The sequence below is a fragment of the Triturus cristatus genome, chromosome 4_2, assembly GCF_964204655.1.
Source record: "Triturus cristatus chromosome 4_2, aTriCri1.1, whole genome shotgun sequence".
In the NCBI taxonomy this organism is placed as follows: Eukaryota; Metazoa; Chordata; class Amphibia; order Caudata; family Salamandridae; genus Triturus; species Triturus cristatus.
Genome location: NC_140586.1, coordinates 678,010,479 through 678,029,966, shown reverse-complemented (window position 1 = coordinate 678,029,966; position 19,488 = coordinate 678,010,479). Strand labels below are relative to the sequence as shown.

Here is a 19,488-nt window from a genome sequence, read left to right as displayed (position 1 = left end):
CTCCGGAGCTTGGATTTCAGCAACTTTAATCCAGCAACACACCACCTACGCATTTCAGCCTAACTCGGCCTTGATCATGGTAAGTGAGTCCTTCCTTTAATGCACTATATATACCCAGTCCGCCTTTATGTGGCATTGTGGGATCTGTAGTGCTATCAATGAAACTTTATTTACAATTATTTACAAAGGAATTATTTTACTGTCATATTCATGCATTTCATATTTAAACAGTATGTATTTTTATAGTAGAGTTATTTGGCAAGAATTACGGCATTCAGTTCATTGGTAATGTATGCCAAAATTATATTTGCAGCATTTTTTGTTCCGTGTAAACTCTAAAACTCTGACTGCAACCTGGATTACAGTAATTCGAAGGCTGTATATATTTTGAGAAGGAACATCGAATCAAGTTCAGGGTACTATACCGGAATAAATAGAACTTTAAAAAACGCTGCAAATATAATTTTGTCACACATTACCAATGAACTGAATGCCGTAAGTTGCTGAAATCCAAGCACCGGACTGCTGCGTCTTTTGTACATAAAATATATATATAGATATATATACACACATTACAAAAAAATTGCCCTTCAAACACAACACATAATAATGTAATTATAACATGTTTAAAAATACACACCATATTATTTCTAGGTCATTTAAAAAGACTTCACTTTAGTCACTACACTTCACCAAGGAACTAAAAGGGGCATTCTAGCCTGTATATAAATGTAAAAAAAAAGTTAGGCAGAATTACATTTTCATTTTAAACATGTACCTTTTTCTCTGGTGATCCACAGAGTACACTGTAGAGGGACAGGACCTCAGTAGCCAGCAGGCCCAGCTCCTCTGGCGTGACATTTGGCGTCCTGTCTCCTGCTTTTGCTGGCATTGTGGCTCCCACAGGTGAGAAATAGCAGCAAATGTTGAGGAGGTGTTGTTGGTCGCACAGAGGGAGGCATATGAGCTTTTTTTTAAATGCTGCGTACACCTACATGATGTGTGAGATCGTCAACAGAGACAGACACATCCGTTGACTTTTGTACATTGCTTTCACACATGCTACGTATGGCTGTGTCCGTTGTGGAGTTTCGCACCTACTACATGGGTAACTACCGCCGACTTCCATCTCATTGGAAATGTCCTGATGGCGAGGTCAGGCGTCCGCCATTTTAGAATCTCAAATGTTAAGTGCGTCATCAGCACTCAAAATGGTGGCTAGTTTGTTTACATATGCAAAAGGCTAATTTTATTAATTTGTTTTGACAAAAAGAGTATAATGTAGTGCATTACTGTGGTTAAATGTGATGGTTGCATGGTTATGTATACACTTACGTTGATAGAATTAAAAATTAAATATATTAAAAATAGGACTGCGTAAAGAATACATTTAACATGCCTTATTTACACATTTAATTTTACCCAAAAATAGACATGTAAAAAAATGTTATTAAAAAAATGTATTAAACTTGTGTTTAATTATGTAAAGAAATATTTTTTCTAAAACTAAATGAAATGTATGTTTTAATTCCAAAATACGTTAACAAAATTCATAACACAATATTTTATTTTTTTAACTGCAGACATATGAACCCAGGGAGAGTGATGAGACAATAGCCTCAAGTTCTGAGACCATTTCCAGACCTTGCCACTGTGGAAGAATGAGATATAATCAAAACATTCCGATTAGATAGACAAACTATTTTCGATTTATGTCATCAGCTGAAGTCAGATCTTCTGCCTCAAGATTGGAATCCCAAAGCAATTACACCAATGGTGAAATTAATGGCAGTCCTCCTTTTTGTGGCCACATGACCATTCCAATACACTGTTCCGGTATCTGGTGGAATGTTACAACCAAGTTTCTGTGTTGTTCTACAAGAAGTTCTTTATTCAATGTTGAGACACACCAACAGCTTCATACAGTTTCCATGAAATTAAGATTTTGCTAATGTGAAGGGAGATTTTTATGCTTTGGGTCACCTACCACATGTGGTTGGAGCAATTGATGGCACACATATTGCCTTGGTGCCACCACATAACAGAGTACATGTCTACCACAATCTGTAAAACTTCCATTCAATCAATGTGCAAGTTGTTTGCTTACTAGATTTGCATATCACAAGTGTGTGTGTGCGTTTTCCAGGATCTACAAATTATTCCTTTGTACTGCAGAAACACACCATACTCCTGAAAATGTCACAACTTGGACCTGAGAGGGCCTGGCTTGTTGGTAAGTACAATATGTATATACGTTGTTTGTATGTGAAATTTGGGATTTTTAATTTTTCATTTCATGTTGGAGATTCAGCTTATCCTAACTGACCACAGTTGTTAGCACTTCTGAGGAATCCAACAATGCCTGGTGAAGTCTGCTTCGATGAGGCCCATGTAACAACACAGAGGCCAGTGGAGCAGGCTTTTGGGCTACTATAAGGCCAGATTTCGATGTCTGGATAAGACAGGTGTAGTCCTCCTCTATTCAAGGTGTGCAAAATCATCATGGCAAGCTGCATGTTACACAACATAGCCCTGCGATGGCAAAACCCATACATTGCAGAAGAAGAAGATCACGAGGAGCCACCAGGTGAGAATGTTGAAATGCCACATGAACATTATAGCGGTGAATAGGAAGGAATTGACTTACGTCAAGATGTTATTGACAACTTCTTCACATGAGTGTAAGTATATATTCACATATTATGACATTACATTTAAAACCAACTTTTAATCTAATGAGAATAAAAGTCTGTGCTAGATATTTTTGTGAGTGGGCATGTTAAGGTAAATCTAGGGCAAAGATGTTTGTTGATATAAGTTTTGAAACATTGACTACTGTGTTTATTTAGATTGTTTCTCTTTGATTCTTCTTGGAAAAGATGAGCTCATAATTTGTCATTTGTAATGTGTCTATTTTGTTATAACATACAAATAAAAGAGAATATGTTATCTGTTTTAGGTTCCTTCTCCATGTTATCTTCATGTGGACATTTCAACGTTGTGACACTTGCAGTTATATGCTGCTGTTGTGAAATGCAAAGGGAACATGGGTTGATCCTGTGAAAGACACATGCACTTTGGATTTACAGATCTTGTACAAAGGCAACTTGTACAGTGATTGAATTGTATTTGTTAAGATTGCATTAGACTTATTTTCTGTTGAGGATGTAAACAACAAACCAAACAAAAAACATGATAAATCAACAATGGGGAATAAAACTAATATTAAAGAGCCAAAATTGTTTGAAATCCAAAGTCCGAAATATAACTGCCATCAAAAAGGTAAATGTGTCTAGAAAATAGTCCATAGAGTTAATGGTAGTCACACACTGGAGGAAATTAAGTTATCTTGCTGGTGGTGGTGAAGGTCTTGCCATCCTCTCCTGGTGGTTCGGATGAACGTCCCCTCCTGAGCGGGACGGCTGGATCCACATTTACAGGGACTGAGGTGGGTGCAGGTGTTTCTTCTTGTGGCAGGACCTCACTTTCTGTTGCTGAGGCGCATGTAGTAATCCCAGATGTTGTTGGACCACAGAAAGGAGAAGATGTTGCTGGAAAAGTCCTGCACATATGGGTCAAACAGTCCTACAGCTCCCTAGTCAGGGATCCCAAATCTGAGTTTAGATTTTCCATCTGATCATTATGCTCCCTCTGCAATTGGTGCGTCTCCCAGATCTCTTGGTGCTGATTAAGTGATCCCAAGACGTGGTCGATGGTGGCATGGGTGACAATGAACACAGTGGCCTTACTTTGCTGTCCCACATATTCCCTCCCACGAACCCTATCCCCACTACCCTGTGCCCTTTACCCAGTGTGGCCCATCCCACTGGTTCCTGGCTGAACTGGAGGTGATTGTATTGGATCAACAGCAGCCACGACCGGGGGGCAAAAGATTGGGTTGATGTTCCAGAGGCTGAGTTGTGGTAACAGGTGGGGTGGGGTGTGTGGATGTGGCCGAGTGAGACTCACTGTAGATGTCTGCCCAGGCAGACCAGATGGACCGGCCTCCTCCTCATCATCCAGACTTGGAGGAGTGAATTCCTCACTGAGGGCTGGAGTAGAGGTATCATCATTAGCAGTGGCAGATGGTTGTTTTCGGCCTATTATAAATAACAAGAACAAATATGTAAAAAATCATACATTAAATGATTTAGATGCAAAAAAAGAAGCAACCTAAAAGGAAAAAGTTAATTAATATAATGAATATCCTTTGAGTAGTATTGTAATACATTAGAAACTATGTTTAAATTACAGACACAACTACTTCTAAAAAGCAGGTGATATGATGTTCTGAAAAGGAAACAAAATTAGGAAGTATATATAATTTAGCAAACATTCAGCACAACCCAGTAGGGAGGTGAAATGCAAAATAAACCATTCCATGGCCCAGCAGGGTAAAAATCTGAATATTAAACAACTTATATGGATAAATAGCATTCGTCAACATATTAAAAGTTGCAAAGTACATTTATTATCAAAACAACTTATCTACAGCATACAACATAACATACATTTAAATCTTTTAGACATCCTACTTTGATTTGAGAAACAAATCATACCAATTCAGTAAAATAACAAGTAAGTACAAACTTACAGTATTAAACAAAAACGGACATTTTAAGACATAGGAAACAATGGAGATTGATAAATACATAATACTTTAACATATGTGAAAATATGTCAGAAAAGACAGAATGGTCATTATAACATTGCAATATTATGTTCACAAAACAAAAACAAGGCATCATGGTAGTTGTAGTCATTTCAGTTACACATTGACCTCAGACTTTTCCCAAAAAGAAAACGAGACTCAGAGCCTTCTCTGGCGCAGCTCCCAAGATCTGGAACTCTCTCCCACCTGAAATTCGCAGAATCCCGTACACGGCGGTGTTCAAACATGAAGTAAAATAAATTCTAATGAACAAGTTCCTGCCTTAATTGAATCATGGCCTGTCTGTTTGCAAAATGTTTTTTTTCTTTTCTTTTTCTCTCCTTACAATTGTAATGTCTATGTTTCTCTGCCTACCTTATTATGTAACGTTTTGCTAGCATCTATGTACAATTTTGTTTAGCTCGGCCTGCTAGCCTCCCTACCCTCTCTTCAACGTCCCCCCTCTACTGTGAAGCGCTCTGATACCCTTCGGGGTCTTGTTTGTGCTATACAAAACATTATATAAATAAATAAATAAAATTAACAACACTTTCAAAATTGTAAGTTGAACATACCTAGAAAAATATATGCAGTGAAAATGAACAGACATTTACAATATGAAACACATATATAAAACATGATATTAGGTAAAAAAAACACTTACATGCACCATAATCTCATGTGAAATTAAATGGAGATTGAGACCTGTAATGTTAAATCACTCATAATCGATTCTGACAAACAGAGAAACAAGGCAAGAAAATGCAACATCAAGTAAAACACATTGACAACTAATATATACAATTAGTAAAGCGAGAGAAACAACACTATTGCTACTAATTTTCTAAAACAATTCAAAATAAGTAAATTTATATTGGGGTTTATATTTTTTTAAAAGGTGCAAAACACATAAGCAACAGCTAAATTAAAATCTAAAGGAGATTTAGGTTTAGTGACATACTCAAAAGTGTAACTTTCTAGTCTCTGCTCCACCAGGGATTCCTGACAAGCCTTCTGGATGTAAGTTCTGCAAGACCTTCTCCTCCCAGGGAAAAAGTTGTAAGGGGGAGATGGAAGAACCACCACTAGTCCTCTGGGCCTCCAGGTGATGCTTGGAGGCCAGGGAATTTACTCTTCCCAACAGGCCATTCCATTCTTCCTTATTTCCTCCTGTGTGCACAGGTTGCTGGCTACAGCATTCACTCTGTCACCTGATCTGGCCCACATTTGCTTTTTCTGAGCTATAGTTGTATCCAAACATTTGTGGCTCTACTCTAATAATTTCATACAGCATGACTGAAAATTGTCCCTCCGTAAAACGTGGATTTCTCCTCCCTGCCATTATGAAATGTTAAACTTAAATGATTGTAATAACCCACAAGATATTAAAAAAAAATAATGAACAACATACAGAGAAAGTGAAAAAAACACCTGAGTTCACTGAAAAAGTGCTCAGGAACAAAGTTCTGCTACTGTGTAATAGCAAAGGATCATGGTATGAAATGGAGAGTGTTTTCTAGTGTGGTATGCAGGTGGAAACACTTAGTCAAAACACATCAGGTGTGTGATGCTATCATTCATTCAAATCCCACAAGAATGGTACAATGTTGAACGCATCCTGCAACAGAATCACTCTGTCAGCAAACCACAGCTAGAACAACGCCAGCAGAACTGTGAAATCTAAATATGCACACTGCAATCCTGCCATGGTGATGGAGTAATATTAGCCAGCAGAGGAGTCTGCCGCGTTGACAGCAGTGAACCATTTACGCAACGGAAAACAGGCGATCAACGCCGATGGTGGATCAGCCAGCTCACATCTAAATATGGTGGGTGGGAATTTGTCAGCTCAATGGAGTACTTGTAAATTCTGCCGCAGAGGGACAACAAAAGTCCGGTAAGATCTAAATCAGGCGCTAAATCTTTTCATAATTAATGGCTCCATTGGTTGGTGGGGCAGAGGTCTGAGCTCAGCTGACATGGGGAGTGTCTGTTTTCTGGGTTTGCAGCATTTCTTTAATTGAGGTGGCCTTTGGGGTTTTCGTGCTCTTCCCAACCATGGTAACAAAGCTGATCAATGTGCGCAAAGTCTCTTTTGGCCCTCGCTGGTATCCCCACCTCTTATTCCATATGAGTTGGTTCAACATAGAAAACTCATAGTCACCCAGTTCAGGAAAGAAGCATTCAAAATCCTTAGCTGATTAGGCGATTAGTCCAGTGCCGCCAGTAGAGTCTAGGGGGCAACAGTGTAGGTTTAGATGCAGGCCTCTTTGTTTTTGGTCAAATTAGGGTACTCTGTTCTCCACATCATTAACTGTTATGGGCAGCAGGGCAGATTCAACGCCATAAGGCCAAATGTGTTGTGGCTGTCCCTCCCACCGGGCCACACTGGTGGTCTTAGATTGTTTGGGGGCCACATGCCTCTTCACCCAGATGTGGGCTTTGAGTCTTCCCTTCAGGCTGGCCCACCTAAAATGCAGTGTTGTTGGCTATGTCCCAGTATATTTGCTATGGTGCTGTCTGTCCTGCCTTGGCATTCTGTGCGTCTCTGAGAGAATGAACGTACAAAAGGATTCTTTTTCAGTCGCCGCTGGCATATTTTTTCTGAACCACTATTGAGGCCCCATATGAGTTGACTGTAGCTTTAATGCCAGACAGAATTGTTCATGTTGTAGGCTTGGCAGGCTCTCAGAGAGCAGAGCTTAGCAGAGATGTGTCCTCGCATGTCTCCATCTGGCCACACCCCTTACTATACATTGATTTACACACTTGTATGATTCATTGCTTCTGTATAAATAAGTGTGTGTATAGCACTTTGGCACCCTACATTGGAATGTGTAGAGCTATTAAAGAAATTAAATGAAAACATAAATTAATAAATGCTATTTAAATCATTGTTAATCTAATAACTCATACAGACAGATCCATCTGACATTAATACAGTGCATGTTTACATCTCACATACAAAGATTGAACAAACTCAAAACCCTGTCTCCAAATCACAGTTTCTCTTCCGGCTTGGGGCTTTTGTTTGCCTCCATTTCATTGGCATCCAGGTGGTAGGCTCCAGATTGCTCAGGATGACACTCCAAGAAAAGGAGGCCCTCTAAGTAAGGCCTTTGTGTTGGGATCATCAGGAAGGGGAAATAAGAAACACTCTTATCCCCTGAAGGTTTCTGCTCCGAATCGAAAGCAGACAATGTGTAGATGCTACTTGTTATGTTTTGTATTCTTAGCCGTGCGGGCATGTTTTCTGTGTACGGGGTTTCTTTATTAAAGTTGCTTGATCTGTAGATTTGGAGATAAAAAAGAAGGAAGTTGCCTGGGTGGTTGAAGGATTATGTAGTGGGTTAAAGTAATTGAGCATTCTTGTATTTAATTGTGTTTTTATTATATTTTTTCTTCTTCCCTCCTTTTTTTCCTTCATTTTCGCCTCTCATTTGGTACATTATATTGTATAAGGGCTGGGATGTGGTGGATTTTTGTGTATTAAATTAATTGAAATGTGTTTTGTTGTGTATGCTTAGCGGGTTCCTTTGGAATGGAATTACAATGTGTGATTCCAATGTCCTTAGCATTCTGTTGGAGGTCAGTTTGTTGTAGGCAGAGGAACTGTGCAGACCGGTTTCCTGTGTGCTGCGTTACTTTAGTAAAGTAGCTTGATCTAAGTAATCCTGCCTATGTGTGCACTGATTGTGTGCATGCAGGAGGAACATCCACACAACACAACACTGCTGAATGTGTCCCATTACCAGCAAATTACACTGGAACGAGTTCAGCATATTTGCCCTGGGGCGGAGTCAGATCCCAATTCAGGCTCAATAATGACTGCCAGATCTGGTGGGATGCCTCTCATTTCCTGCACTGCATGCAAGGGAAACATGGGGAGTTAAATGTCGATTCAGCTCTGACACATGCGCAGGACCCACACCACCCTTTCCTGATCTTCCTATGGCAGGTCCCTGGTGTTTAAAATGACAGGGTGCAAGGCTGACTTCAAGCCTTAGATTCAGCCATCGTTTTATCTAGGAAAAGCAGTTCCTATAAAAGACAAGGGGGCTCATTTATGAGCCCCTGCGTCACTTTTGCGCCACCGGTGCGTCTCTTTTTGTGACGCACCAGTGGCGTAAAACATGCGCCATGATGCGCCATATTTACAAAGTGACGCATCTACCTAGATGCGTCACTTTGTAAACCCCTGCGCTACATTATACCTGCGTCAGATATAATGTATGCAGGGTGGGCGTTCCCACGTAAGTAAGCATCGTAGAAGTGACGCAGTGAAATCTACGAGATTTCACTGCGCAACTTCTAGGGTGCAAATGCGTCAATATCTTGCGCCTGCCTCACAGCAGGCGTAAGACTGATGCAGGCCCTTTCACATGGGGCTTGCCCCATGTGAAAGGACACATTGCTGGAGTTGCGTCACTTTTGTGACACACTCCAGCAATGCGTCACTTTTGCGCCTACAGATACGTCAGAAATACTGACGTATCTGTGACTCCTTGCGACATGATGCGTCATACTGTAAATATGACGCATCATTGGAGTCGCAGGAAAGGCGCAGTGAAAAGTGACGCATCACTGTTTTCACGCAGTGATGCGTCACTTTTCATAAATGAGGCCCAAGGAATTTAATAACCTGGCCCTACCTTCTCTGAAGACACAAATCAGAACGTGGAATTGGAAGTGGCAGGGTGTCCCTGTATACCCACTCTGAAACTGTGAGCTTGCTAGTATGTGGTATGTGGATAGAGCAAACTGAGCCGAAAAGCAGTGGAGCTCTGCTCAGATCAAAGACAAAGAGCCCGTCAAAATGTTAGGAAGGATAGTTGGGTTCTGAGTGTGGAAGGGGACTGTTACTTCAATGTATTGTTGTGTTATTTAAAGATGTGTTTCAGCTCTATATTTAATTGGAACAGGGTGATTGCAGTCCTGTGAATGCCGGAATGTATGTATGTATGTATGCATGTAACATTTGTATAGCACAAGCCTAGCTAAAAGGCAGAAAAGCAGTGTACAGGCTTAAATGAAAAAAGATACATCCAGGGAGGGAGGGGTAGCTGGGTTGTGTTACAACAGGTGTGGAGGTTTCACAGTGGGCAAGATAATTTTACCTTGGGCAACAGGGAGCTTGTTTTGTGAGAAGAAGTCACACCACAGAGTAAATGAATGGACTGTAAGAGAGCGTAATGATACTCTACTTAAATCATTGCTCATACATTTCTATCATAAAATACTTATGAGCTTATTCAGAATGTATATGTAGTCACATAAATCTACATGTGTACATTTACTCTTAAACCTTGTAGTAACTTTACTTTTAGCAATTCACCATTTCCGAGTGTATATTTACTACAAATTGTAGACACACATGTTTCTGCCCCTAAATTCAGGGGATGGAGCCTTATTAACAAATATAAAGTTACTACAAGTAACTTTTCACACTTAGGGGCCTAATACGATGCGGTCTGAAATGGCTCTGACCGTCAGTCGGAGCCGTTCAGACCGCATCGTAATCGGCTGCTCGGATTCCTTTCCGACCGTCCCATTTTGATGGGGTCGGTCGGAAGGGAATCTGAATCGGATTTCCGAATGGTCTCCGGCGGGCTCAGAGAGCCCGTCCACCATTCGGAAAGCCTTCAGTAATCCCTCGACCGTCACTTTCCATCCGAGGGATTACGATGGCAGATTTTCACAGCCTTTCTGTGCCGGCCTTTACGACACAGAAAAACTTTGGGAATCTGACTTTGGGGGCCCCCAGCAGGGCCTCCATGGGTGCAAAGGCCACCGAGTGGTGGCCTAGGGGGCACCTATGGTGCCCCCCTGTTGATCCCTGCACCCAGTGGCAGGCACCTTGAGGTGCATCTCTGCTCTTTACAATGAGAGCATGAATTCCGGTCAGAATGCGACCGAACAGTTTTCGGTCTCAACCTAATTGCTGGGTTGGGACTGACGAAAGGAGGTCATTCGGTCCCACTTCCCGGACAATGTCGGACGGACTCAGGTCCATTCGACATCATAATCGGGCCCTTAAGCGGAGATCTCCTTTTGGTAAAGTATTGGGAAAAATAAAAATGTTTATTGCACTGTACAAAAACAGTAAACATATCTGTATGCTGAATCTTAAAACAAGTGAATTTTCTATATTAATTTTGAATGTTGAACAAAATAATAAAATGCTACCACACTGATATTAAATTACAATTATTTTAAAAAATATTGATCAAAATAATTCTAACCTAAAATATAATGTTCATATGTATTTATTATGTTTTTAAAATTATGTTTATAATTAATTTAAATTACTTTAGTTATTTCATTTGAGTTGCATTCATTTTTATACTAAAATGGTTATTAAAATATTTAATTATTTGATGTATACTTTTTAAAGTATTTGAAATGATATTTAAAAAGTTACAATAAATTATTTTATTTTAACATTATTTCCTATGTGGTTCCTATTTAAGGATTTGCCTCTGTTCTTTTCTAGTGGGTATGTTGCCCTACTCGTGGTTTGCCATGTTTGGAGCTGGACTTAACTCCAGTCTGAGCTGCAGTCCGTGTGACTGTTTTGGGTAGTTTTGGCTATACTAACTATAGAAGTGCAGTTTGTTAATAGAAATGGCCTTACTTTTTGGTGGTTGGGTACTACAAAAGAGAGTTTATGAACAGGCCCAATAATATTTAAATGTATTTTAATGTAAAAAAAAATTAAAGTCTGCTGTGCACTTCCACTGAGTTATTTCAATGGCTAGGGTCTTGATTATGTTCACTTTTTAATACTTTGGGAACTGTTCTTGTAAAAAAACACTCACAAATATTATAAATAAAATACATAAAAACGAATACTACCAGTTCTGTTAAGTTGCCAATCAGTGTGTCCTGCTTTCAAATATGTCCTAATGTTGACTTTATTTCATTTTTGGCGCCAACATATCGGACCAGTCACCTACATACTCTGTGTCAGAGCATTATTGTTTCCAATTGCTAATTCGTCTGTGAAACCAACACATTCGTTTAAATGTGTATTATCTGATTTATACGACATTACAAACGCTGCGTAACAATTGTCTAGTTATTCTCAGAGGAACCACCAGATGTCAGCATTGCTCTACATCACACTCAGACAAGTTGCACAATGGTTTATTTCCTTTATTTTTACCATATTAGTTACACCGGTGCTGCAGCTGTCGCATTCGGGGGCTATTTAATGTGAACATGTGGCAGAGTAGAGCAGAGTAGTTCCCAATAAATCTTAGTGTGCTTTGGTTAATCTTATGTTTTTTAACTGATGAACAACTGAGAGCAAGAGACTATCAACCTAAAAGACTCTGTTTACTTAAAGCCTACGCCTTTTACAGTGTGGGAAATCCCCGACTGTAATTCAACTCTGTCTTACTTGGCAAGACTCCCTTTTGGTTTCACATTATTCTCGCAAATAAGCTTCCAGTACATTCACAGTGTTTCAGTGTTTCTACATTCTACCCAACCCTAAAAACTGGAAATTTTCCAAAATTTTCTAAGTTCTGCTTTGTTTTCTTTTGGTCTGGCCAGACAGCGCAACACACATTAACCTATTGTTACTAGTCCTTTACATGAAACGGTCTCCGTCTCACTTCATGCAATAGGCTATTTGGTATATCGTTCTACCTCCTATGAAGTGTTTACATTTCAGTAAATACTAGGGGGATATTAGCAACAACTTGCGATATTTATCGCAAAACGTGCTTAGCGCGTTTGTTTTTAATCGCCGCCTATCGCTGGATATTTTCGCGGAGATAACACGCTATTAGCAATGTTTATCTCCACTGTGATAAAATGTCCAGCGAAAGCGGCGTAATTCCTAAATATCGCTGGAAATCCAGCGATATTCATGCATTAATGCCATGGTGGACTTAGCCTGACAATCCACCCCCCATTGAGGAAACAGGTAAGTCATGTTTTTAGTAGGTGTTAAATACTAGCGATAATCGCGCGTAGCGTGACTTTTTTTTATCGCTTCGCCTGCGTTACTAATAGGGGTAAATTGTGTTAGCGACTGTTTTCAGTCGCTTTTAGTTGAGAACGCCTACTTTGCATGTCATTAGCGATAATTATCGCTGGCATGCAAGGCGATAGGAAAACCGCCCGCTATCGCAGAAAGCTGTCGCTAACGCCTGTTAGTGACAGCTTGCTGATAGGGCGATAAAAAAATCGCTGCTTTAGCTGCAAAAAGTGCAGCTAAAGCGGCGATAAAGCCCTTGCTAATATGCCCCTCGAATCTTTAATTATTTTACGTCTTCAATTTTTTTTGTAGTACATGCATTCTATAATCAAAGCAATCCGTTTTTTCTTATTTTTTTTAAACCAATGTATATATACACTTACTGCTGTCATCGTGTTATTTTGTAGTGCTTTAGGTACCAGAATCCAATAGGTCTGGCTTTAATGTTCTAATTAATGAAGAAAAAGGAGTACACAAACATGCACTGATATTGAGTCCACTGCCTTCACTATAATATGCACAAAGGCAGAACATACCATTTTATACATTTCGGGAGTTTCCCTTTCAGGTACACACTCCACCAGAGTGAAGGTCTCTTCCAACCATTCTGAACACATTGGGTTGGGACACAGGCATCGAGTATGTTCAAACCGCAAAGTCTTAAGTCTTGGCATATAGGAGAGGCGCACTCTAAACCTGCGCAGTGAGCAACAAATCTTAAGCCTGCAAACCCCGCCTACTGAGCACCTTGTAGCCCCTCCGAATGCCGTATGTAATTACAGCTTCCAAAGGAAGCACTGAGGCTGCCTCCTTTTCGCTGGTGCTTGCTCTTTGCTACAGCCAAACGTCCATGAAATTCCACGGAACTCGCATGCTTCTGTTTACCACCTTTCTACTTGCACAGAGATGCTTCAGCACAATAGCCATCTCCACCATCCCTTTCCCGCTGCTGTGTGGTAGGAGTGACAACTAGATCCTCTGTCAAAAGCATGTGCAAAGGTCACAACCTCGTTATCTGCTGATGTGGTTGCTTTCGTCCCCCAGGTGGCCACACCCACATATTAGTATTCGAGAGTAAGGGACAAGGAGACAAAGAGGAGGAGACCCCAGGGACGCTGCCTTATATACCAAAAATGAACTAGGTTTCAGTTTCCAAACGTGTACTCACACGTCATCACGAAATCTGGCCACCCAAACCAGCCTCTGCAACTGAAGCTCGGGTTTCATGGTGCGACTAAGGGCGCCCCTCCCCTAGGCGAGGGGGGCGCCTAGTCAGGAAATAAAAATACCCTCCACTTTGAAATAAAAGCTCTGATGGCGCCCAGCAGGCGATGAAAGTGAGCCTAACCCTCTCTAGTAGAGTTCCCATGTCTCATTCATCTATCCATTCATCCGTTCACCCTTCCATCCACTCACGGATATCCACTGTTTCACTTTTATATTCTGTCATCAAGTGATTGTTTCATCTATCATTCTTTTTTCCTCATTTAATCTGCCTATAAACTCTCCACCCATCCATCCATCCATCCATCCATCCATCCATCCATCCATCCATCCATCCAGCTATGAATCCATCCATCGTCCACCCTCTCTGCCCCATCCATCCATCCATCCATCCATCCATCCATCCATCCATCCATCCATCCATCCATCCATCCATCCATCTATCCATCCCCTCTGCCTGTCATCCATCCATCCATTCTACTGCCCATTCATCTACTCTGCCTACCAGCCATCCGTAAATCCATCCTCTCTGCCCTCCATCCATACATTCTCCACTCGGAGATGCATTCATTCATCCACTCTGCTATCCATCCATCCACTCTGCCTGCCACCCATCCATCCATTCTTCTGCACATTCATCCACTCTGCCTACCTGCCATCCATACACCCAGCCTCTCTGCACTTCATCCATACATTCTCCACTCTGCCATTCATTCATCCATCCACTCTGCTGTCCATCCATCCATCCATCCGACAGAGAAGGCTCATAAAGAACCCCATCCCTGCTGTAGCTGCTAAAGCGGGGAGATAACGGCGCCACTGTAGGAGAGCACAGAGGTGGCATACTTAGCATACGAGAAACCTGAATAAGATGATTATTAAAGCATCTATCCTTTTCATTATCATTCAATCAACGGTCCAACTCTATTACAGGTGATTGATAGTTCACAGGATCAATGCACATTATGCAAACCTACATATGACCTTGCTCTGATGCCACATTACTAACATCGTACTGCTCTATCTCAAGCCATCATCAATTACAGCTGACATGCATATCCTTCCACAACCTAAACTCCTTAGAAATCTGCCAGTTCAACTTGGGTACCACCGATGTTATTGGACTTGCCTTAGACCTTAGCCTCTCGCTCAATAGCAGACCTTTAGTGGTATCCGAATCCCTCTTTCATGGACAAACTACTTTAGAGTCCTTTGCTCTTTCAAACTAAATTCCACAGAATGGCCACCACCTTCTGCATATGGAGCCACGGATCCAAAGTCAATAAAGATGTGCGGAACACTTACAAAGAATTGACCTAGGGCAGGGCTGCAAGTCATTTTGCGGCACTGACCTACGCCAATTCGAAAGGGCAGGAATGCACTGCACAATTAGCAGCCATGTGCTAACGCAGGTAGCCTTGCACCATGGTGCAAGTGTATGTGATTTGTTGGCATAATAGTTTTTGTGCAGGAAGAGACACCTCCTGCACAAAAACAATAATTAGAGGCGTTTTCCTCTTTCTATGCAGAATGCAGTACACATGGAAACAGGAAAAAACAAGGAGAAATGTAAACATTTCTCCTCGTTATACCTGCTCTAGGTTGGCGCAAGGTTTTAGCGCTGCCCCAGGTTTAAGAGATATTGTAAATCTAGGGCAGAGTGAAAGTCCATGAATGTTGCATGGGAACACCCACAGCAACACCCCTGGAAGGCTTTCTTGATGCAGAGTAAGGCAAGGTAGCGACTTGCCCTGCTTTGCCTTATTCCATTTCTACACGGCCATGAAAATCCACACATGGTGGCTTTACAAGGCCTTGTAGACATGGCTAAGCCCTGTGTGTCAAGTGACGTTCCGGCGGCACACAGGGCTTGTAAATATGCCCCTAAATCTCCTCTTAGTAATCTACTCTCCACCATCCCCTCTGTACTATCTTGTTGCAACCTCAGTTTTGAAAAGTCCTTTCGGCGGGTCGCTGAGATGGACATTTATAAGACAAAGTTAGTCAATTTCAAAAGCTTTAGGACTGGACACTGCAGTAGGTTGTTGCCAGTTCTAAGGGTCACTGTTGCTGCACCAGATATAATTGAGAAAATGGCACTGAGAAGGCTCCATTCTCTTGTTAGCTTCCATGCACAACTTGTACTAGTGGATGGAGGCACAGCTACTGAGGGTTGTGGACTCTCTGCCACCCTAGTTTGTCTGTATAGAAGTGTGATGTTGCTGCCACAATGAACCTGAATGGTTGAAAAAGAATTTGAAATTATTGCTGGCCTAAAAGATGGCTGTAGTTTGTTTACGTTTGACTGAGCAAGTGCATGAATGAACTGGGAAGAATGCTCCCAGTGGTAATGGTGGGCACATATCTTGTTACTTTATGTAATCTTTTGCAGGGCAGAAACAGCTTTTTATTTACTACTCAAACTCTGGGCTACACAAATGCAGCGTTTACCCATTATATTGTTGCACAACTCAAAAGTGCTTATTTTAAAACAATTATAGAATGAAAAACGGCCCAACCTGACATTTGAGTATGTCACCTGTAGATTGTACACAGCTTGCTGCAGCCTGTGCATTGACTCACTGAGCACTCTCACCTGCAGAAAGCAGCAACGCTTAGCATACTCGCCCCCCAGTAATCATAGGATTTTTGCAGGGTGATGGTGTTTTGACAGCAGTAATGTCCTCTTTTTCTTAAATATTACCAGTTAATATAGGAGCCCTGTGACCTGCTCTCTAGGTATTATCATTGACTGACTGACTGAAACATTTATAAAGCGCACTTATGCCGTGGCGTCTTGGCGCTAGGAGGACCAAACATACAGCGCGAAATCCTAGGGTCTTGGAAAAAGGAAGGTCTTTATCTTTTTCCTAAAGAGAAACCTGTTAGATTCCAGCCTGACTGTCTCTGGAAGAGAGTTCCACAGATTAGAGGCCAGATAGGAGAAACCAGCTCCTCCCCATCTGGCTCTTTTAATTCTGGGGACACAAACCAGCCCTACGTTAGCAGACCTAAGGGTAGGTATGGGTTGGTACATGGGAATCATCAATTGAATGTCCAAAGCTCCACCTCCATAGATTGCCTTATGCACCATGCAGAGAGCTTTAAACTTTACGCTCTGGCCCACTGGAAGCCAGTGCAACTGTTTAATTACTGCTGAGGTTGGATGATGTTTGGGCAGATCATGGAGTAATCGCGCTGCCGCATTCTGGAGACATGATCGATATATAATAGCGATCCCTCCACCGTTGGTACCAGTTCTGTCTACATGAACCACTGAATAGTCAGCGGGGACCGCAAAATTCCAGTCGGGGTCAGAGGTCTCGCTGGCCCAAGTTTCCGTGAGGAACACCAGGTCAGGATGAGCTATATGAATTAGGTCTGCTAATTCATATTTATGCTTTCCCATAGATCTGGTGTTTAGTAGAATACCCTTAATTAGCTTGCCGCTAAGAAATGAGGAACAGGTATTATAGGCTAAAAGATCGTGGGAAAATGCGTCTGGATGGGTGTACTGTCCTTGCAAGCCACTCTCCAGACCGTGGTTATGATGCATAGAACCCATGTGTCCCTCCGTATTTGAAGCTTCGTACTGTTGAAGGCATCTAACAGGGGAAGTTTCAGGGGACATAGCCCACACCCATTGAGTTTACAGATATCACTAGGAGCCATTTTTACAAGGGGAATGCACTCACCGGTGTTTAAGGTGAGCAGCTCAATCCTACTATATTGTATTACAGAAGATGTAGGATTTCTGGCACTGGGCGACTTTTGGGCGCTGACGGATGCAGACGGGCTTGACTTTGGCGCGCCTTCGGCGCTCTGTGATGTAATGTGAGCGTCTTAGGGATGCTGTTTTTGTTCACATGCAGCATCCTTCCTTCCTTCCACTTCCTCAGATCCATCAACCCTTTCCAGTGCTTGAAGGTGGGTAGATAGCTTATTTAACTACTGTACAACAAACTAACATAACATTACACATTACTGGGGGATGTGTGAGACCGCGTCTTTGCCAGTGCTTGTTGCTGATAAGTGTGACTGTTCTCCAGGTCGGGTTAAAGGAATGTTTCTCCAATTGTCCTTTCTCTTCTTATTTTCTTTCTCATCCGAACTTTGCCAAATATCAGCATCTGCCTCGCCTTTCTAAAAATTGTAATATCTATTTTTCCATATTTCTAATTTAGAAACTAGTGTTTTCACCCTGTTTACGTTATCTTGTTTTCCAAGTTCTTTGAATAGGAAAAATAAATGATTCTTTTGATCTGCATAGTCTACAAACTATGCTTCTGATGAAAGATAAAAGAGAGGTCGTTTTTATACTTTAAGGGGCATATTCTCAAGGACTTATCGCCGAGTTATCGGCACTTTATCGCAGCCAAAGTGGCGATAAACGTATCGCCCTATTCACAAGCTGGTGCTAACAGCCGATAATCGCCAATTTTCCTGCGACAGCAGCCGCAAAAACATCGCCACAGATTACACCGGCAACTAACGCTAATGATATGCAGAGTAGGTGTTCCTGTGCAAAAAGTCGCAACAACACCACTGTGCAACATTCTCAACTAACAGCCAGATCAGCGATAAGAACCCAAAACATGCAATAAGGCGCATTAGCAACAGGGATTTAACACCTGCTCTTACCTGGTTTTAAGTCAGACGATAACCTGCACCAGAAAAGGGAGTGAAGCCCAGAGCCACACCTGAAGGACAACAGATGCCATGGAGCCACTGATCATGCAGCTCGGAGCCCCAAGAGGGCCACAACACCCACTGCCACCACCCCCAGGACACCCCCCTCCCGGGGCCCTACCCCAGGCACTCCCCCCTCAGGCAAAGATATTTCACATCAACTTTACGAAATCATGAACAAAACAATTCACCTGATGTTGCATAATTACAACAATTAACATTCATGTGTGGTCAGAAAAAGGAGAATCATTCATTCATCTTTGACTTTCCAAACAGATTTTTCATTCAAATTAAACTCAATATAACTATTTTGAAGAGTCATGGAGGGTCTTCTCTGGACAATCTGTAAGTCACAGACTGCAAGACAAAATTCAAGATAAGAAGGTGTGTCATGCCCTCATCAAAGGACAGAGAGCGAGAGAGAGAAAGAGTGATAGAAAGAAAGGGAGAGAGAGAGAGAAAGAGAGAGAGCAAGAAAGGGAGGGAGAGAGTGAAAGGAAGAGAGGGAGAGAGAGAGAAAGAGAGAGACAGAGAGAGAAAGAGAGAGACAGTGAAAGGGGGAAAGGGAGAGAGAGTGCAGACACTGTGGACCCAGGCCTCACTGCTCACCTGCTGCCACCGGTGTGTCTCCAACCACGTGCCGGTATACACTGCAGTCCACCAGGTCCCTTATCTGAAACAGAGTCCAGATTAATGAATGGCAGAGTTTATATCATTGCACACACCATCATCGCTTCCCGCCCCTGCGCACACTGGCTGCTGCACCCCAGCCCCTCCCAATGCCCAGCGGTGATTGCCTGCCCTTACGCACCCAGGCCTCACTGCTCACTTTCTGCCACCGGCGGGTCTCCAAGAGGGCCCACCACATGCCGGTGCAAGCTCCAAGCCCGAGGCCCGCAACCTTGGCAGCCTTCACATCATGCAGCCACGCACCACG

At 42.0% G+C, this 19,488-nt stretch overlaps 1 long non-coding RNA gene across 1 annotated transcript; it reads right to left on the bottom strand.

The window, feature by feature from the left end:
• Positions 1 to 1,868: 1,868 nt before the first annotated feature.
• On the bottom strand, positions 1,869 to 19,220 carry LOC146834890 (uncharacterized). Its single transcript, XR_014960350.1, has 2 exons — positions 19,161 to 19,220; positions 1,869 to 4,100 (listed from the first exon to the last, which is right to left on the bottom strand). It is a non-coding gene; the product is annotated as an uncharacterized LOC146834890 (long non-coding RNA).
• Between the last annotated feature and the right edge of the window lie 268 nt (positions 19,221 to 19,488).